Raw genomic sequence first — 20,096 nt, forward strand, 5'->3', positions numbered from 1 at the left:
GCCAAACCTGAAGATGTCTAAATTCCTTGCAGGGCTATTACATTGCCAGCAAAACTCCTTGTGATCTTGAAAGTGTTGCTGAGCAGTTAAAACTTGACTGCATTAGATAGCGCAGCATGTAACCTGCAAAATGTCGAGAAGAAAACCAGAGAGGTGTGAGCAGGATTTCCCTGCACACCCCTCAGGTCTCTGTGACACCACAGAAATCCATGCCTGGGATTCAGGTGGGTTATGCTTGTGATGTGCTGGTGATCCCACCTGGCAGCATGGATTAGTTTGTAGCTCCCTGTCCATGCTAGTTCTTGGCATCTCTCTTACTTTTCTTTCCTCCATCTGAATCTATTACAGGGAGTCTTTGCAAAGAACTTGGGAGAAAAGGTAATGTGAGGACAGGTCTATGTTTTCAAGGGGCACATTTTGACTGGGGTGTGCACTTGGAACAAAATGACTCTCAGAATGCAGTGCTCCTCAAATCAAATACTTAATTAGCTGTAGTAGCATGACCTGCTTGCTGTCTAAAGTCAATTATCAAACAGAAACCTCCTTATAAAAACATTATTTTGAAATCAGAAAAATGGAGTGCTTTTCCCTTTTTGAACCAGAGGTCAGAGACAGATGGATATATAATCTGTGATTGCTGCCATTTTTGGTTTGTTGCTGATCCCTCTCATGCTTTCAGGAGAAACCCCTGCAGCTCCCAAGGTGTCTATGGCTATGAAGGGACCATTTTCCAAGGTGTGGGGAGCTTCTGGTGGCCTCCACAAGGGCAGGAGCAGCAGACATCTGCTGCACACGTTTTATGTAGCTCTTGTTTGCAGCAGCCATGTGGGCAGCGCGGTGCATCTCACACATTTTCTCAATCTGTATCCCAACCAGGTAGGATTGACAGCTGGGGAAAATAATATATTCTGGGTGCTAAATAGGTTATCCACCATCCATAAGAAAGAAAAGCAGTGAGCTTTGCAGCCGTGCCTCCCAGCCCTGCCCTTGGTTGTGACTTTGCCACCGGCAAGGCTGAGTGCCTGACCCCTGCTAACGTGCGGTGCCTTTAATAAGGAGAGGGAGGGAAGTAATTTTATACTCAGCATGCGAGTGATTCATGTTCTCAAAGGGGATAAAAATGTTATTAGAAAATTCTCCTGCCAAATGTGTGGCAAATGAAACCAATTTATTAATGCTGTGAAGCCAACGTGTGAAATTGGGATAAAAGGTGAGGTGCAGCCTCACCCCTGTGCTTGCTGTGTCAGAATGTGTGCAAGACAAAGGGCTCTTGTCCTTGGGAAGGGGATGCTGCTGTTGTGGCCACACACACTAGCAGCAAACAAACACATCAAGTTTTCTTCAGCACAGAAGCACTTCAAAGTGTTAGGGTGAGAGATGCCAAGACATAAAGAGCAGACCTCGATCATGGATGATCAAGCTGCTGCTTAAAACATGTAAAACATTGTCAGAACACCTTTGAAAATGCTTTTATTCATTTCATAGTTCAGGGCTTCCCATTCATTTAAGGTTATTATTTATTTTATTATGTGTTAAGCAGTCTCAGTGTTCTCTGTGTCTCCAAAGACACAAAAAAAAAAATCAGTCCCAGGCCCCAGAATACTCCTGACCTGAAATGAAGTCCACCCAAGCAAGGCATGGGTTTGGAACCAAGAGGCCCCAGACATGGCCCATGCTTTCATAGTAATGAACTTTACATGGGACGACAATGAAGGTGACCATATGTTCATGAAATACCTATAAAGCAGGTGCTGTACTATTGACAAAAGCAAGGTGGAAGAGGTTTATAAAGTGACCCTTGAGAGGTCAAGAGTCCTCTGCCCTGGTGCCCTTAAGCTGAAAAGGTCTGTGACTCTTCCTGCATCCCTCTAGTTTTTGCTCTCTCTCTGCCAACACCATGCATGATGTGACTGAATAAGACTGAAACAGTATGGATGGAGCTAGAAACAAGATGAACAAGTCTTAGCTCCATTTTGTTTTACCTCCTATGCAAATAGCATCATCTGCCTGTTTTCAGTGCCTGGAAAACATCAGCATCTGGGCAAAGAGCAATCATCCAGAGCCTGTCAGGACAAAGGAAATCTGTGGAGGAATTTCTGCCTTGGAAAGCTTATCTTCTCCAGAACCGTATCTGACTTCAAATTATCATGTAAGTAGTCATACACAGTTCTTCCAGATTCCTTTCTCTTCCTGAGCAGCCCCCAAAGCATAGATTCTAATAGCTCCATATTTTTTCAGCAGGTATCTAAAAATCTGGACCTTGTTTAATCAAATTCTAATTTCACTGGAGCAATCATCATCTCCAGGGTGGTTTGTTGCATGATTTCATAGTCAGAAACAAGGCTGAGGATTGTTCTGATCAATTTCTAGACATCCTTAACTTAGGCATCAGCTCACTTAGCCCATCCAAGACCAATCTTACTGCTCACATTTCATTCAAGAAAGCACTTGCCATATTATCCCCACACTCTGTCAGTGGGGCAGAAGTGTCAAGCTTTGAACAAAGAAGTGAAATAGATTCTGAATATTCCTGGACAAGAAATGTGAAATCTTCCTATTGTTCTTTTATGCTAAAGAGGAACACTTAGGAATTTTCTGTAATACTATAGGGCATAAAATTTAGCTGCTCTAGTCAAGCCCATGTCGAGTATGAGTGGCTGCTTATCTTTTTGTCATTTACTTAATGGATTCAACATAGAAACAAAGTTGTGCAGATTTAGCTATTCTCAAAACAATGAGGTTTGTTTTATTTTCATCCTCTCCTCCTCCCCCTCCCCTCCCTCCCCCCTGAATCTAGCTTCTATTAATGAATCTTGTACTGGGAAATTTATTCAGATATGGGATTTCTTCAAGCTTCTTTCAGTTTCCATTGTATGACTTTTCTGCCTGTCATCAAACCAGCAAACTCATTCCACAGATCTTAACATTATTTGTATTTTGTCTAAAGAAGGGATAAATCAATTCGTTTCTGGCATAATATGAACATTTTATTAGTATAAGTCACAAAGCCGAATGATCCAGAATCCAAATTAATTGTTGGGATTAATATAAAGTACCCACAGTCATCTGTCAGGTAAGTGTCTCCATCTGTCTGTGTTTATGGCTGGATTTGAAAGGTGAAGTTTGCAGAATCAGTAGCTCAGTCTCTCACATTCATATCATCAGCTAACAGCACTCAGCTTTCTTGCCACTAGACAAGAGTCCTTCCAAGAGTGAGGTAACCACAGCTGATGCTCAAGACACAGTATTCTCAGACAGAGTCCAAGGTCTCTAACACATAAGAGGCCATAAATAAATAAAACCTACCACTGATTGGCAGAAAAAAAATTCAAGCTCCGTATATGCTTCAGAGTTCCCAGATTCATGAGAGGGTCCAGTATCACACTCCTAATCCAAGCCCCACAGTGTTTTCACCTTCACAAGCTTCTTATTGTTGATGCAAATTCCTGTGTCTCTTAACTTTGTGAGTGAGCTTCTACGTACTCCACATTTTAAGAACATCTTTGAGACTCGAAGCTTAATTCCAGCATTTGTCCACCCTCTTTATGGAAGTGACCTCAGAAATACCTGGCTGTGGGCTTGCTCAGTTGTTAAAGCCAAGGAAAATCTTACGCGTTTATTGCACTTTGAAATAAATTCAAGTATGTGCTTGCCCAGAGTATGGGTGTATTTACTAGGTTCTGTCTGATGAGTTGATTCCATGTGTTCTTTGGGCTCTTCAACAACATTGAAAACCCAGTACATTAAATTCAGGAACTTTCCTAGACGAACCTCCAGGGCAGGTAGAACCTGTAGACAACTTAGGCAAAGGATACCTGTGCCTATATTAAGGCAAGAGGAGCACCTGAAGCTGCATCTCAGGAGGTGAAGCCTGAGATGAATGGGCTGTTCAAACCATTCTCCCATCAATCTGCTAATCATATTCCCACCTTTTTTTATTCTTCTCTCTCGTTAACACAAAAATATTACTACAATCCCTTCAACTATCAGGAAAGCCAGGAAATTATCCCTCCCTGAAGAAGTCTTCTCCATGGGATCCCTGGAGACCAGTGTGCTGCATTTCAGGAGATCTAAGAGTTTACAGTCTGGCGCTAATTCTAGAAATGCATTCCCTACATAAGGACTATTATTTGCACAGTTCTAGTTTGCAGACCTGTTATCTGAATTTACTAATCCCTTACTAAAATCTATCATGGGTCAGTGATTACAGAAGAATATATTCTGACTATCACTAAGCAAAATAGAAGACAAATAACTCCATTAATTATAAAACTAAGGGAACATGGATGGCAACTTGTGGTATTCATGTGGCATCCACTAAAATTTTGACGCCTAATAATGACATCAAAGAACCTCTTTCTCTAATTACCTTTAAGGGCAACTTCCTGAATGGACTCTCTGGAGTCAGTGAAGAGCTAATCTTGCCTTGCCATCTCCCCATCAGCAGGGAAGCACTTGTAAGGGCTTTCCTCTACAGGTAGAGACTGTCGTGTTGACTATTAGGAGTCAATATCTGTGAAATATTGTCACTCGTGTCAGATATAGTTGAAACTGGTTAACCTGTTCAAGCAACATAGTGAGAAGAGAGAGAATAGAAAGGAAATTCTAAGAAAATGAACATCCCATGGAAAGGACAATTAACAAGATTCTGACATCACCTGTGCTGGTGTGTCTGTCCTTTGGAGCTTTGTTGAAGTCACTGGGATTACTCTGTATTTCCACTGATGTGAGCAGACTAAAGCATAGCCTCATTTGTGCTGTAACTATTTTTTTTAGGGAAGCACAGGATTTTCCATTTTGTATTACAATACTTAATTGGGAGTTGTTTGTTATGTAGCATTATTTTCATGTGGCCTAAGTGTTAGTGGGCAGAATAATTTGTCAGTGTAATTTTCTATTTCCTGAAATCCCGGATCCTTGGATGTCTCAGACACAGCACACCAGCTAGTAGCAGCATAGATGTGACTGAGCTGAAAGGAGCTTTTGGTATTGCCTTGCCACATAAATTGTGATTTATTGCTGTGTATCTCATTGTTGTTGTTTGCAGCTATATGGCAGCAGTGCTCTTCACAGCGTGTCAGAGCTGCATTTGGTCTTGGATGTCAACATTTCCACAGCAGGACTGTGTGATTTTGGCTGGGCCAATTAGCATTCATATGTATATGGATGTATTCATATGCATACCCTCTTGTGCCTGCTCCACTGTTCTGTGAATAAGTTTGATGCTGGTTTTAGAATCACAGAATAGTTTGGGTTGGAAGGGACCTCTAAAGGTCATCTAGTTCCAGCCTCCCACTAGGTCAGGTTGCTCAGAGTCCTGTCCAACTTGATCTTGAATGTTTCTAGAGATGGGGCATCTACCACCACTCTGGGCAACTAGTTCCAGTGTTTTACCACCTTCATTGTAAATATTTTCTTTATTATAGCTAGTCTAAATTGACTCTCTTTCATCTTAAAACCATTACCCCTTGTCCTAATCCACAGGCCCTACTAAAAAATTCAGCCCCATCTTTCTTATAGGCTCCGTTTGGTTCTGGAAGGTACTGTAAGGACACCCACAGCCTTCTCCTCTAGAGGCTGAACAGCCCCAACTCTCTCAGCCTTTCTCCTTGGTAGAGGTGCCAGCTTTTTGACTGTCTTTGTGGTCCTCCTTTGGACCTGCTCCAAGGTCCGATGTATGTAATATTTAAGTGTTACAGTGTTTATCACCACAAAGAACGAATGTCCTAACAAAGAGCTACACTGGCATTTCCCATTGCTTAGACTGCAAAACCCTGACTGAGAGATGAAGGTTGGTGTGGAACACGTAGTAAATGTATGCCTTTACAATGAAGGGTCTTTCAACAGTCTGTGTAGTCACAACCGGATTAATTTACCTAAACATTGGAAAACACATGCTTGAAGACTTCTTTTCTTTGTAGCTAAGTGGGGGGACAGGGAGGGCATGCTGGTTTTGCCTGGGGTAGAGTTAATTTCCTTCCCAGTGACTGGTACGGGGCTGTGTTTTGGTTTTGTGCTGAACAAAGGGATGATAATACAGAATCATTTTTGTTATTGCTGAGCAGGGCTTGAACAGTGTCAAGACCCCTTCTGCTTTCCATACTGACACACTGGCAAGAAGGTTGGCTGTTCATAGCAAATTGTGAGGAAACACAGCCAGGACAGGTGACCCAAACTGACCAAAGGGATATTCCAGACAATATCACATCATGCTCAGTATGTAAAGTGGGGGAGGAGGGAGAAATGGCTGATGTCTGGAGTGACAGTATTTGTCTTCCCAAGTCACCATTACATGTGAAGGGCCCTGCTCTTCAGGAAATGGCTAAACACCTGCCTGCCCATGGGAAACAATTCCTTGTTTTGTTCTGTTTGTGTGTGCAGCTTTTGCTTTCCCTATTTAACTGTCTTTATCTCAACCCATGTGTTTTCTCACTTTTACCCTTCCAATTCTCTCCCCAGTCCTGCTAGTGGGGGAGTGACTAAGTGGTTGTGTGGGGCTTGGCTCCTGGTTGGAGTTAAACCATCACAAAGGGCCACCTGCTCCCTAAGGGCTGGGAGCCTGGAAGCCAACAACAGTAACATGCCTGGCAGGGCAGCAGGTTTACCAGGCTCAGTTTTCTTCCACCATACCTAAATGATGTAAGCAGAGTAGACCAGGGTCAGCTGCAACCAAGAGTCCAGATCATCAGACAATCTTGTGATGATGAAGCAAGTGCAAGGTCAAGACAGGAAGTCAATCCATGGGACAGAGTCCTGTGATTGTGGGGAAGGTCTGCAGTGACAAGACAGGTCCATGAACAACACCCAAAACATGGGGTTCAAGATCAGACACAGGCAAGGCTGTGGCTTCTCTGGAGAACAGTAGCCCTACAACAAAGGTCAAGCAAGGGCTGTAGTTAACTCAGGGATGAACTCATAAGAACCTACTGGGCCCGTGGTCAGGGTGTATGGGAGAGTTCCAGGTGTAAGGCTGGTCAGAGAAACCAAAGCCGGCTACTGCAGTCAGGGCACTGACAGCTCTGAACTGAAAACACTGTAGAAATAGTTAGAAACACGGTCCATTATTTAGATGAAATTTTCCTCAGTACAAAATGTTCTGTAAGTATCCTTACTATGTGCCTGAATTCTGCTTGAACTATCCCATATGAAAAAAAAACATTTTCTGTCTAAGTTGATCATGGTCTAGAGCTAACGTGAGCTCTAGAGCTTGCAGGAGCTCACAGAGGAGCTTTAACTGCAAGAAGGAGCTCACAGAGGAGCTTTAACTGCAAGATTCAATGCATTTCCAGGGAACATGGCAAGTGTGTGTTCATCAAGCTTTTTCTTAGTCTATTAGTCTCATTTTGTGTGAAAGGGAGTCAAGGGCATGATCTCTTAATGGAAAACAGATGCTGTGCTTTCAGGTTGGGGCAGTATTCTGTTATATTAACAGAAATACTTAGCTGAGAACAGATCTCCAAAAGAGACTTCTTCTGCAAAGGAGAGAATTGTATCTTCAACTTCTCCAAAAGACCTGTAGGTCAAGTGATTGAGCTGCATTGTGGGAAATTGTCTGAAGTCCCCACAGTACTTAATCCACACTTGCAGTCCTTATCTCATGTATTTCTAGTAAGAACTTAGTCCAAAGATTTATTATGTCTTTTCTGGAAATCCAGCATTTCCTGTGGCAAATGCCACTTTTTATGATTATTAATTGGAACAGGGACTTAAATCTTGTTTTCACCTGCACTGGACAAGTGCCTTATCTGCTAAATGTGCAGAACCAGTCATTTGGAGTCTGTAGGAGTATTGTTGACTTGCATTTTGTCCAACCAAATGTCTGATTGTTTATCTGAAGTGGAGTCCTTTTCTTATTCAATAGAAGAAATCAAAATGAAGAAAGCTAATCTCAAGTTATTAATCTTTATAGAGGTAAAACTGAAATCCACAGTTCAGTTCAGGAAAATGTGTCTTCAGAAAAGAGTCCTACTATAGAATTGATATAATTGCAACTCTTAGTGATTGCCATCTTTCTTAGCACTGGACTACATGGAATCAATACTCCACAACTGAGTGGAAGGAAAGAATGCAAGATAATAAGAATAGCATGTTTCTGTCTTGATAGGATGCTGAGCACTGTAAGTCAGTGTGGACTTCAGCCAGAAAGAGTCTTCAGCGCCTGCTGAGAGTGTCAGCAGCAGAGAGTTCCCCAAGTTTATATCCCTTTGCACAAAATTTGTGCAAATTTGAGTTCCTCCTCTCTGGTCCAATAAATTCTGAAACAGATCTTCATTCTCTATTCCTGGAACTTGTGATTTCAGTCTCTAGGGATTTGGCTTTTCTGTGTATTTTCCCCTTAAAATGTCTCTTGTTGAATAAAATAAAGTTGTTTTTCTACAGTGTATTGGCAGAAGTAATAGAACATCAGTCAGAGAATTCCAGTATATTTTCAGCCAGTGTCTAAACGCCTGTTCAGATATGCTGAGAATGGACAGTCAAACACCACACTGGCCTTAACCAGCTTAATTAGCTAGTAGTACATTGTGTTCAGATGAATTGCATCACCTTACCCTAAGGTTAAATAGGGTATTTGGAGGGCAGTCTCTTTATGCTTTTGCTCTTGTTTTGATAGAGCATGCCCTTTGTGGTGAGCTCTTTGAGTGAAATTCCACAGTCCCGAGCTGGAATGTAAATACAAGTGGAAATCCTTGGGTGGTGAAAAGTGTTGTATCTCTAGTTGGCCAAAGTCAGGTGAATAAATACAATTTCCATAGCAAACATAACCCGTAGTAAATGAACAGCATGGCCAAGTGGTATGTGGTCAATTTGTTTGTCTCTTGTGTGTAGCTGAGCTCTCAAGTGGGATTCTGTATGTAGAAATAACTCATACTGGGACCCCTCCTAGGCTCCTCATAGTTAGGTTTCTTCCTTTTAGTTTCATGTTCTATTTCCCTCCCTCTCAGGATGTAAATTATGCATCCTGAAGAATTCTTATTAAGCTGTCACACAAAGGATATTCCTTAGCAGGAAATGCAACTCAGATACGTGGCTTGAAAAGGAACTGTTGCATCCCACAGTTAGTGCTGTGTGTAGGGGTGAGTTATCTTACTGTGAAATTCTTTGTGAGGCTGACACAGAGTGCCTCACCCTGATGGAAGAAAGTAATTTTTTTCTATTTTTTTGAAGTGAATGGAATGCTATACACTAGCAGGACAAAGGGAGTAGGTATTGCTGCTGGTGAAGCCTAACTGGGAGGCAGTAACTGTGAAAGTCCAGCTTGTGGCAAATGCCTGAATATGACCTTTTGGTGCAAGGCTATGGCTGAGTGAGCCCAGTGAATGATGGCCGGGTAATCACTGGGTATATAAACAGACAACACCGAATAAAGGGATCAGATGTCCTCAGCAAACAGCACTGGTCATATGTATCTGGCACAAGATCTGTGCCTGGTTCTGCTGTCCACACTTCAAAAAGGTGATGAAAAAATAATGAGAGTTTAGAAACTACTGCAGATAGGACCCACAAAGGGAGTCTTTGCAATGAGAAAGCAACTCTGCTATGGCCTGTAGGTAACTATACAGAGAGAAATTTTTGATTGAACAGCTTGGGCAAAGGCATAAGTCACCAGGAGTCTGCAAGTTTACACATTGTGAGATAGACAAAATCAAACAGAAAATCAAGTTTGGACACAGGGTGAGGCCAAAGAGTTGCTGAAAAAAAAAAAAAACCATCAGCAAACGCAGTGTATTCCTCTTTCCTTGAAATAACTAAGTAAATTTACATTATGGCTGGCAGTTTGCCTGGAGGAAATGTCCTCCAGCTCAGAGAAGTTTTATATAGGATTTCTGTGCCTTGTATTTCACTGGAAGTGAAAATAACCTCCTATTTTTCTCTTTTAGCCATAAAATCTATGTCTACCTTCTCACTTGCTTCTTTGGCCTGTGGGATTGCTTATTCTCCTTTGTGGTGGACTTTGAGCACAATTCTGAAAGCTGAGATAGTTCATATTCCTAATCTACAGAAAGGGTGGATTGAATTCACTGGGATCATTTTTCAAATTCTCATCATAAACAAAGAAGCTTGCCTATGCTTATTTTAGTTGTGTTATTGTATGAAAATGTCACGTTTAGCAAATAACTGGGGTCTAGCTGCTGCTGCTGCTTGTGTCTTCACCTCACTCCTCATCTGCTTCGAGCCAACTGCAGCTGTTGTGTTGGTGCTGAGTGTCTAGGAAAATAATGATCTGGAACTCAGCAGCATATTGTGTGCAAGCAATGAATTTATTGCCAAGAGTATGTATAAAATAAATTACTGCCACAATCCTTTTAGAAATCCTCACTTTCCTTAGCTCTATGGCATCTTCTTGGACAGTGCTGCTGGGCTGGAGCTCTGGCAGGGACTGTGTGTACCTGGACAGGAGGTTGTGATTTGGCACGTGGCAATGAGAGGGTGGGAGAGGGAATCAGAAGGAGATGGTGAAAAGGCTGAGGCTGAGTTTTGCTCTTTTGTGCTGTTGGGACCAAGGTAATTTTTCTGAGACAGGCAGCTGGGTGAGGAGAGCAGGAACAAGGTGAGAAAGAAGCAGGACAGGGACAGATAGTAGGATTGGTTAAAAGAACCACATTGGGAGGAAAAAAAAAGGGCCATCATTTTTTTCCAGCCTCTGATGGAAAACTGAGAATCATTATTTTTTTTTTTAATTCACTTACCTATGAACAATACTGTAAGGGGGCTTAATCTTTATATGTAGGATTAAAGACATTAACAATCAAGTATTTCTTTCTATTTGATAAAACAACATAGATCTGTGTTATTTGAAAAATAACAGGATCTGTGTCCTGATGTCTGCCATGCATTGCCACTAGTTTGCAATATTTTTGTGTTTCTGATTTTTCAGGAAGCCTTTAAAGAAAATGTGTCATATGGTTGTGTACTTAAGGGTTGAACCATAGTGTGCATCCACAGGAGAGCCTAATTAATGTAGGCAGCATAAAAACCCAAGCACGTTAGATTATTTCTGATTTGTGATTATTTGGTTAGCAGTGTTTTCATAAATTTCATTTTTCTGTTTGTTGAATCGTACGGTTCAACCTAGTAGGCAGCTCCCTAATCTAGTAGGCACTGACTGCTTTTTGCAAGATTCATGCTTGTCCACAGTGGTGTTACAACCCAGCCTATGCTGAAATCCCTGGTTTGCCTTCATTTTCTCATACTTTTATCATTCCATTTCTATGGCTTTTCTGAGTCCCAGCTGTCCAAACCAGCACATACTAAATTCTGCTGCCCATCTGTTCATCTACACAGAGAAGCGTGACCACATCCCCACAGCCTCAACCAATTTCATCCACTTCCTGCTGTCTTTGGATTCCAGATAAAGCTTTTTTTTTAAAGAAACCTGCCCCTAACCTGTCCACTGACTGATGTTAGTGTGCATGCTTTCATTTAGAAGGAGGCTTTATCATAATGGTTGCATTGCTTTCCTAACAACGCCTGCCTAAGTAGGTTTGTGAGTTGAGACCATGGGAAGATCAGGCATTTCTTTGGCTTTGTTCCCGTTAGGCATTCAGTGCCGAGTGGCTCCACATTTCCACTGTCACCTGGTTTCCCTAAGAAGTTCTTGTAGCAAAAATTTGCATTTATCCATTGTTGTGTTAGGACTGGTGTCAAAAGCCCCAGTCACTAATATGGCCCTGTCATGTTTGGTGTTACATGAACACATGAAAATACAGCCTCTTCCCCCAGCTGCTTACAATGGGCTAGCACCATGCAACACGTACCCCTGCAGCAAGCACTTCTCATGTTATTCCCTGGTATGGATGCCTGCAAAATGAACATCATCTGGAAGCAATGGATCATTTTACCTAGGCCACCAAACATGTGTTTGTTGCTAATAACTTTGGTTCACTATTCAAGCATGTCCAAGCAAAATGAATGGCCTGGATTCAGAAGCCTTTGTATCCCACCTCCACTTTTCCCCACACATTATTCTACAAGTCCCTGATCTATGGACATTTGTTTTATAGCCCTATGTAAACTACCATGTGTTTTAAAGAACCGAACAATAGTGACTGCCACATTTTCAGTTAATGTGGTTTGGGATTTGGATGTCTTTCCTCTGCCTCTCTCCCTTCTTTGGGACACTGTATTATTTTCAGAACTGGCATATCTCAGCAATCAGCAAGTTACATATGACTGGGCTCTGCTTTACCTGGGGCCTTCTTGAGTCCTGTGCCCTGAGTTTGTCCTGAATTTAAACATTCAATTTCTAGTAAAGATAATCCCAGAAAGGCAGTAATATTTAGCTTCATTTTTTGCAGTCCTGACATTCAAGCAATGAATAAGCCCACCAGAGTACCTGTCTGGCAGTAAACGTGCCTGTTGTGCTGGTCTATAAGCCAAAACACTTCAAGTGATGACCAGTGAAAGCAGGACACCATTGCCTGGGAAACCAAATAAATAGAAGCACACAGCCATCCATCACTGCCATCTGGAAAAGATTGGGCTGAACGTCTTCCTGTCAGGATCTGCTACAGTATTTATTTGTGTAGCTGAGCTTTGACTTTGGGGATTTCAGCAAAATATTCCTTTCAGCGATGACTCGAAGAGAAGATTTGGGTCTGATTGTCAGGCTAGTGCTAATTCCTCTGTTCAGTTTTGCAGAACTACAACTGTAACTAATAGTTACGTTTCTTATTTTTTTTCACATGTAGGGACTTCACATGTATGGAAACAACATGTAAGAGATAATCTTGTTTTGATATTGTGTACACGTGTTACCAAAGCACCATGAATGACCATGAGCTGGTGACAAGTACAGGTGTAAATGATTCATGATGGATGAGTTTACTCCTCCAGTGGATATCTAAACCTGATAAGAAGAACAAAATTTTGCTTAACACAAATAGTCTGGTGGGTTCTCCTAACACAGCTGAAAGATGGAGTTATTTTAAGCATTAAAAATAGAAACATCTGAATTTACCTAGTGTAGAAGGAGCTTGTGGGTCAGGTAAGCAGTTCAGAGGCTAAGGCTGTACTAAGGAATGTATATTGCAATGCACTAAAGCAAACTTTGAAATGAACTAAAGCCATACTTAATACTGGAAGAACAGCATGAGGAGTACAAGCTATACAGAACAAAACAGAGTAAGCAGGAAGTTGTACTGCTTCATTTCTCTAAGTGAAAATACAAGAAAAGGAAATAAATTTAAATGGGCTTTTTTTTTTTTTCGAACTACAAGCCAGAAGGAGAATATGAACAAAATCTTCTCAAACCAGAATATCATAGAGTCATAGAATTATTAAATCTTTAAGGTCAAAAAAGACCTCCAAGGTCACGGAGTCCAACCTTTGACCAATCACCACTTTGTCAACTAAATCTTAGTGCTGAGTGCCATGCCCCATCTTGTCTGGAATACTTCCAGGGATGGTGCTGAGTACAGGAGGACAGTCCCTGCCCTGGTCCTGCTGGCCACACTATTGCTGATCCAGGCAGGTGCCATGGGCCTTCTCAACCACCTGAGCACAGCTGGCTCATGTTCAGCTGCTGTCACCAGCACCCCCAGGCCCTTTTCCTCTGGGCAGCTTCCCAGCCACTCTGCCCCCAGCCCGTGGTGCTGCCTGGGGTTGTTGTGACTCAAGAGCAGGACCTGGCACTTGGCCTTATTGAACCTCACACAATTGGCCTGAGCCCATCAATCCAGCCTGTCCAGATCCCCCTGCAGAGCCTTCCTGCCCTCCAGCACACCAACACTCCCACCCTGATGTCATCCAGGAACTTATCCTCAATCCCCTCATCCAGACCATCGGTAAAGTTTTTACACAGGACTGGAGCCCTGGGGAGCCCCAGTGGTGACCAGCTGGATGTAACTCTGTCCACCACCACTCTCTGGGCCCGGCCTCACAACCAGTTTTTAGCCCAGCAAAGAATGCACCTGCTCAGGCCGTGGGCTGCCAGCTTCTCCAGGAGAATGCTGTGGGAAATGGTGTCAAAGGCTTTACTGAAATCCAGGTAGAAGATAACATGCACAGCCTTTCCCTCACCTACTATTAGGGTCACCTGGTCCTAAAGGAAGGTCAGTTTGGACAAGCAGAATACCACAAAATGTCAAGTTTTGGGAGGAGCATAAGGTTTATGTGTGCTGATACCTGCCAGAAATTCTCTTTAGTCAAAGAAGGGCAAAATAATTTCCTAAACTGAATAGAAAAAATAATATTACAGAAGAGAGGAGTGTAGTCAGGAAAGGCACTATGTGTGGTATCTGCTTAGCCATCTGAGAGGGCTGGAGAGCATGTGATGGGCACAGAATAGTCTGGCACCAGGACTCAGGTCTGTGCCAACAGAGGACATGGACTGAATTACTGAATTCACAACTACACTGAAGAAGTAGAAGAAAGAAAAGGAAAATGTTAATTAAAAATAGAGAGGACAAAAGAAAAGGGAATTGCAGTGGGCTTATCCTATGGGAAAACAGGCAGACATTTAATTAACACATCCAGAGAAAGATCTTATAGTCAAGAAAAGTCTAATAGTCAAGGTTAATAGTCAAGAACAGAATGCAGGAGTCCAACAGTCTGTTCTGCAAAGCTGAAGTGAACATATCTGAGAGTAAGAGCTACTATAAAGGGAGAGATTATGGTGTGGAAGATTTTGGTCTGGCCAAAACCATGTGCTGCTGATTTGCAGGAAATTTATTCAGAATACTTTTGGTCCAGAGAAACCAAACCTCAGAGCATGTGCAGACAAGGATCTTCTTTACCTTTCAGCTCTTTGCTTTAAGTGCTGTTCGTCCCAGTTGAGTGAATGAAATATGTTTTGCCAAGAGCAGTAATACATAGATGAAAAATTAAGCACTAAGCAAAGGTGAAATTAGGCATCAAGCAATATGGTGTGTAGTTTCTGTACTATTTTACATGAAGTCTTAGGAAACTGTCAGACTTGAAAGCAATGGCCTGAGAGCAGAAGAGGAAAATTTCTCAGTGACTGGCTTGCTTTCCAGTGAAGATGAGACTTTGTCATTCTGTAAATAAAATGTATAAACTCCTGTGTTCAGCGAAGTTTACATCAGCAGCAGCACCACCACCGCCAACAGCAAATAGGAGTAGAAAACGAGGAGCAGAAATAAAATCATAAATTCCCTCAGCTGCTGGACTGAGGCTTTATGTTGCTGTAACAGTAACTCTGGGACTTCTATGCATCACGTGATGTAAGTTCTACCAATGCTTAGATATTTAGATGGACAGATGTTGCAGAGATGCAACAACAATCACACCTGCTTTCTATATCCAGCATCTTGCTTACTTAGGACTCACTCCGGAGATGTCAAACGGCATTGCTTCTGGGCTCCTTGCATCTGCTCCCTTGGAGGAGGCAGGGGTTTATTTTCTGCCTTGCTCTCTAGAGAAATCATGACGCACAGTTGCATGGGGATGGTGGCAGTATGAGCGTGTCCCCGATGAGCTCAGCTTGCCTCTCTCCTGTACAGTGATGCCTTCTTTGGCTGGCCTACTGGCATGTGGTAGCGAGCTCACAGTGTCCTGCCAACATGGAAAGCATGATCGAGTATTCTGAGAGCAGATGTCTTTTTATTTTTGATACCTTATATTCTGTAAGAGAACTTGGAAAAAAGGGAGCACTGGTGTTTTCCTAAAATGGGAATGAACTTCTACTGTGCCTTTTCACCTCGTATCATGCTGCTAATTCACACTATTTACCTGTGTGTCCTGTGACAGGTAATATTTTGGTTTGTTTCTTTTGATAAAGGGATTGTGTATCTCATCCTTTGTCCATAAAAATAGCATATTTGTATATTAAGAGGGCCAAATGTGAAGACTAAAATATAGAAAGGCATAAAAACATAACAATTTATTATTTTAAATATATTTAATGACTTTTAAGTAAGCCTAACAATCTTCTTGCATTTGAGTCATGGTTTCTGAGCTCTCTGATGGGCAATGCAGTAGCCTGAAGCTAAAGGGGAATTTTTTCTGTGGACCTTCATAGGTGCAAAACTATACCACTTTGTGTTATTGCTAATAAACTCAATTTTATCTTGTTTATATAAGCTGCTTCCAAATATGCTGTGTGCACTGGGCTGATAAGGGAGGGGAAAGTAAGAAAAAAAGAAAGAAAGAGAGAGAAAGAGAGAAAGAGAGAAAGAGAGAAAGAGAGAAAGAAGGAAGGAAGGAAGGAAGGAAGGAAGGAAGGAAGGAAGGAAGGAAGGAAGGAAGGAAGGAAGGAAGGAAGGAAGGAAGGAAGGAAGGAAGGAAGGAAGGAAGGAAGGAAGGGAGGAAGGGAGGAAGGGAGGAAGGGAGGAAGGGAGGAAGGGAGGAAGGGAGGAAGGGAGGAAGGGAGGAAGGGAGGAAGGGAGGAAGGGAGGAAGGGAGGAAGGGAGGAAGGGAGGAAGGGAGGAAGGGAGGAAGGGAGGAAGGGAGGAAGGGAGGAAGGGAGGAAGGGAGGAAGGGAGGAAGGAAGGAAGGAAGGAAGGAAGGAAGGAAGGAAGGAAGGAAGGAAGGAAGGAAGGAAGGAAGGAAGGAAGGAAGGAAGGAAGGGAGGAAGGGAGGAAGGGAGGAAGGGAGGAAGGGAGGAAGGGAGGGAGGGAGGGAGGGAGGGAGGGAGGGAGGGAGGGAGGGAGGGAGGAAGGGAGGAAGGGAGGAAGGGAGGAAGGGAGGAAGGGAGGAAGGAAGGAAGGAAGGAAGGAAGGAAGGAAGGAAGGAAGGAAGGAAGGAAGGAAGGAAGGAAGGAAGGAAGGAAGGAAGGAAGGAAGGAAGGAAGGAAGGAAGGAAGGAAGGAAGGAAGGAAGGAAAAAAAAATTGAAAAATTGCCTGCTTGAACAGAGGCTAGATTTTGCTTTGATGAAGCCACAAAGAATGTGAGCACATATGAAGAATGTCTTATGAAAGTTTTTAGAACCCAAATAAGACATACTTCACTTCTCAAAGCATTCCCATAGAGCAATCCCTCATGTCCCATTTAGTACATCAGCCACAGTGCATCAAGCACCTTCAATTTATCACTCTGGCATCTCTGAAGTACCTTCTGTTCAATCCCCTCCTTCAACCAGGCAGTTGTCTTTATTTCAGCATGTCTTTTAATGGAGGAAGACTAGGAAGGCAGGAGGACAAAAAATACAGCAGCTTATATCATGCTACTGACAATTATTTTAAAGTGATAGAAAATGAAGGACAAAGCGGGAGACTTAGTGAAAGCAAATGTAGAGCTCGTCATCAAAAAAAGGAGCAAGATTGATGCTAGTGAATACTGTGGCTGTCTCAGATGGCATGCAGGCTACCAGCTGGACTGTTAGCTGTGATATAAATACTTTGTTGAGGTTTTTTAAAATATTCATGGTAACTTTTTGAAAACATTTTTCTCATTTCTGGAGTCACACTCTATGAACTCTAAAGTCACAGTAATGTGCTCGTAGGCCAGGAATTGTTTAGAGTCAGGAGTAGAGCTGGTAGATATTTTTCACTTGAAAACAATTTTTTGATGAAAAATGGCCTCTTTTGTGAAACCTTCTGTATTTAATGAAAAACAGAAAGCAAATATGTTTCTTGACTCTAAGTTAAGAGTAAATATCATCCCAAGGCAGTGTGAGCTCCACATGAAGGGGGAAATCAAAGAGTGGGAAAGTGCACACACTCCCTAGAGCTTCTTTCACTCAGAACCTGTCATTTCCTCCATAGGGGTGCTTAATTAAAACTGGTGCAGGATACAAATGTTGAATACAGAGAAAAATAGCAGTTGCAGGAGAAGGACTGTAGCTGTATGACTTATCAGAGAATATCAGCTAAGGGCTGATATTGTTGTCCTCAGATTCAGAGTCCGTAGTCTACCTGTTTGAAAGACTTACCCATGCAATGATACTTTCTGGTCACTTTTCATCTTAGTGTTATTCATAGCCTTCCAGTGATTCTGGAATATTTATGGTCTGATGTGGGTTCACAGAGTGAGCCATGGCTGATGCATTTTTCACTCTAAACATAATTACTTTCAAGTTGCCATAATTTCCTAATGTGCTTAGTCTCTGTTCAGAGCTAGTAATAAGCTGGATTAATCTCCATAATTTAAGCATTTAAGTAGTAAATAGTTTTGGAGTGATATGTCATTGAACATCTCTGTACTTAAACATATGTGATCTCTCGAGGACTAAATTTAATCCCTGGCCTCTAGTTTTGCAGGGAGTGTCAGCCTTGTGTGGTGCAAGGGAACTCATTTGTTGATTAACTTGGTGCTTCTTTCCTTAAGCACATGGCACAAGACAGACTGATGCTGTGACTGGCTGCATTTCACTGATGTACTTCTATAAGGTGATGTCTCAATTACATTTCTTGTCAAGGTGAAGGGTTACAGACAGTCCACAGAGGCAGATCTTTTGAACAGGACCTCTATGACTTGGACTTTTCTTATGGGAAGCTTATCTCAGATGAAGGTCCCTCTTTGGAGGAGCAATGAGCAGAGGCCATGGATCACCTAGGAATTCAGCTGGCAGCTCTGACAGCTGTGAAATTGTCCTATCAGCAGTGTCATTGAAGGGAGTGCCACACAGATTTCCAAATAGAGCTAAATGACTAGGAATTGCCTATTAATTTCCTCATGGTACTTCACATTGGAATAAACTTCACATTTTTCCCTTAAATCTGATCTGGTCAGAGAGCACTGAGAACCCTCTGTGTGAAGAAATGAACATAGGGAGGGAGTGGTCCCTTGGGGGCCATCCTGTGCCCACTGTAGAAGGTCCTCACTGTTCTGCAGGACTGTGTCCCACTGAAAAGCAAGGAACCAGACACACTCTGTCTGGGAAGGGAAGTCTTCCTTGGTAAGCAGCATTCACAGCTCATGGGCAAGCAAAAATCCTAGAAAAGAGGTAGCAATTTGCCATTGTCTTAATTTTTTTCTTCATTCCTAGTAGTACTTCCTTCATTCCTTCATTAGTAGCACTTTTGACATCCCAGGTTGTTTCTTCTGCACCAAGGTGAGTGTTAGATAGCCAGGGGAGGCATAGGGCATTATAACAGATGTGCTACTGCACATCTGTGCTCGTGCTCCATGATGATTTTAGTTCAACTTGGCTTGGGGGTCATGTTATTTATTTTTTATTTCCTTTTATTTATGCTGATACTTGAAAGAAAAAAAAAAAGCATGTTGTTTATTTCTAAAGAAGGAACAGTTGCAAATAAATGACAAAGCTTATCAATCAAGTGGGAATGATTGCTGAAGCTGAACATGCAGAAGTTTTTTTTTCGTTCAAAGGCTCTCTTTAATTTGTTCATGACCATCTGTAATTTTCACCTCTGAGACTCACATTTTCAAGTCTGACCACTGGTCACATTTTATTTTAAAGTGTGAGAAAAAGTGATTTAGTAATTCTTAAGTATGAGGAAAACTGCAAACCCCATGCTTTCTGAGTAAAAAGGGGTGGAAATGTTCTTATGATACTATAGCTGCAGACAAAAACTTCAAAATCAGCAAAAAAAGGTGTCTTCGCTGAAGACAAAAGCTTGTGGATGTCCTGGTGAAAACTGATTTGCTTTTGCCTCAGAGATCAGACTCTGCCTAGGCTCAGTTTCTTTTAAAGTGCTCTTGTGGTACTCTTAACAACAAATGCCCACTGGAGCCTCTACTGTGTCCATTGTGTTTCCTGTGTATGAATTATTTGAGTGAACTGTTTGTCTGGCACTTGCAGTAGTGAAGGGCACTGTGCATGTGTATTTGAAGTAAAGAAAATGGTATGGCAGAAATAGGCAGATTTCATTGGTGCTGCAGCATTATGATCGCTGCTTTAATAGTTGCCTTGGCATTCTGAAGGATCAAAATGCTACGGAAATACAAGTTATAATGTAGTTATATAAAATTAGAGCGGCAGTAAAAATGAGAGTGGGCTAGAGCCAGGAGACGATACATGAGAAAACAGTTCCTAAAGTGAAACATGGATTAAAGGTTCATTTAAACAGGTTGCTGTGTAGCTTTGGACTGACCACAAGCATGTTAAGGCAGCATTCAGCTCCTCTGTAAAACATTTGCTGGTCCACAGGAAGAGTTTGTTGCATTAAGTAATTTATGGGGTGCTAAGAAGTTCCTTAAGCTATTATTAAAAACATACAAAATCTTCTCTGGT

General features: G+C 42.1%; 1 long non-coding RNA gene across 5 annotated transcripts; it reads left to right on the forward strand.

The window, feature by feature from the left end:
* Positions 1-261: 261 nt before the first annotated feature.
* On the forward strand, positions 262-12,737 carry LOC128804399 (uncharacterized). 5 transcript variants are annotated; one of them, XR_008436051.1, is made up of 5 exons: positions 262-378; positions 680-735; positions 806-876; positions 2,018-2,149; positions 2,239-3,602. It is a non-coding gene; the product is annotated as an uncharacterized LOC128804399 (long non-coding RNA). The 5 variants fall into 5 exon arrangements; XR_008436049.1 differs by lacking the exon at positions 2,239-3,602 and adding an exon at positions 12,690-12,737 and having other exon boundaries at positions 680-876; XR_008436047.1 differs by having other exon boundaries at positions 680-876.
* The last annotated feature ends 7,359 nt before the right edge of the window (positions 12,738-20,096 follow it).

This window comes from Vidua macroura, chromosome 2, assembly GCF_024509145.1.
Source record: "Vidua macroura isolate BioBank_ID:100142 chromosome 2, ASM2450914v1, whole genome shotgun sequence".
Classification (NCBI taxonomy): Eukaryota; Metazoa; Chordata; class Aves; order Passeriformes; family Viduidae; genus Vidua; species Vidua macroura.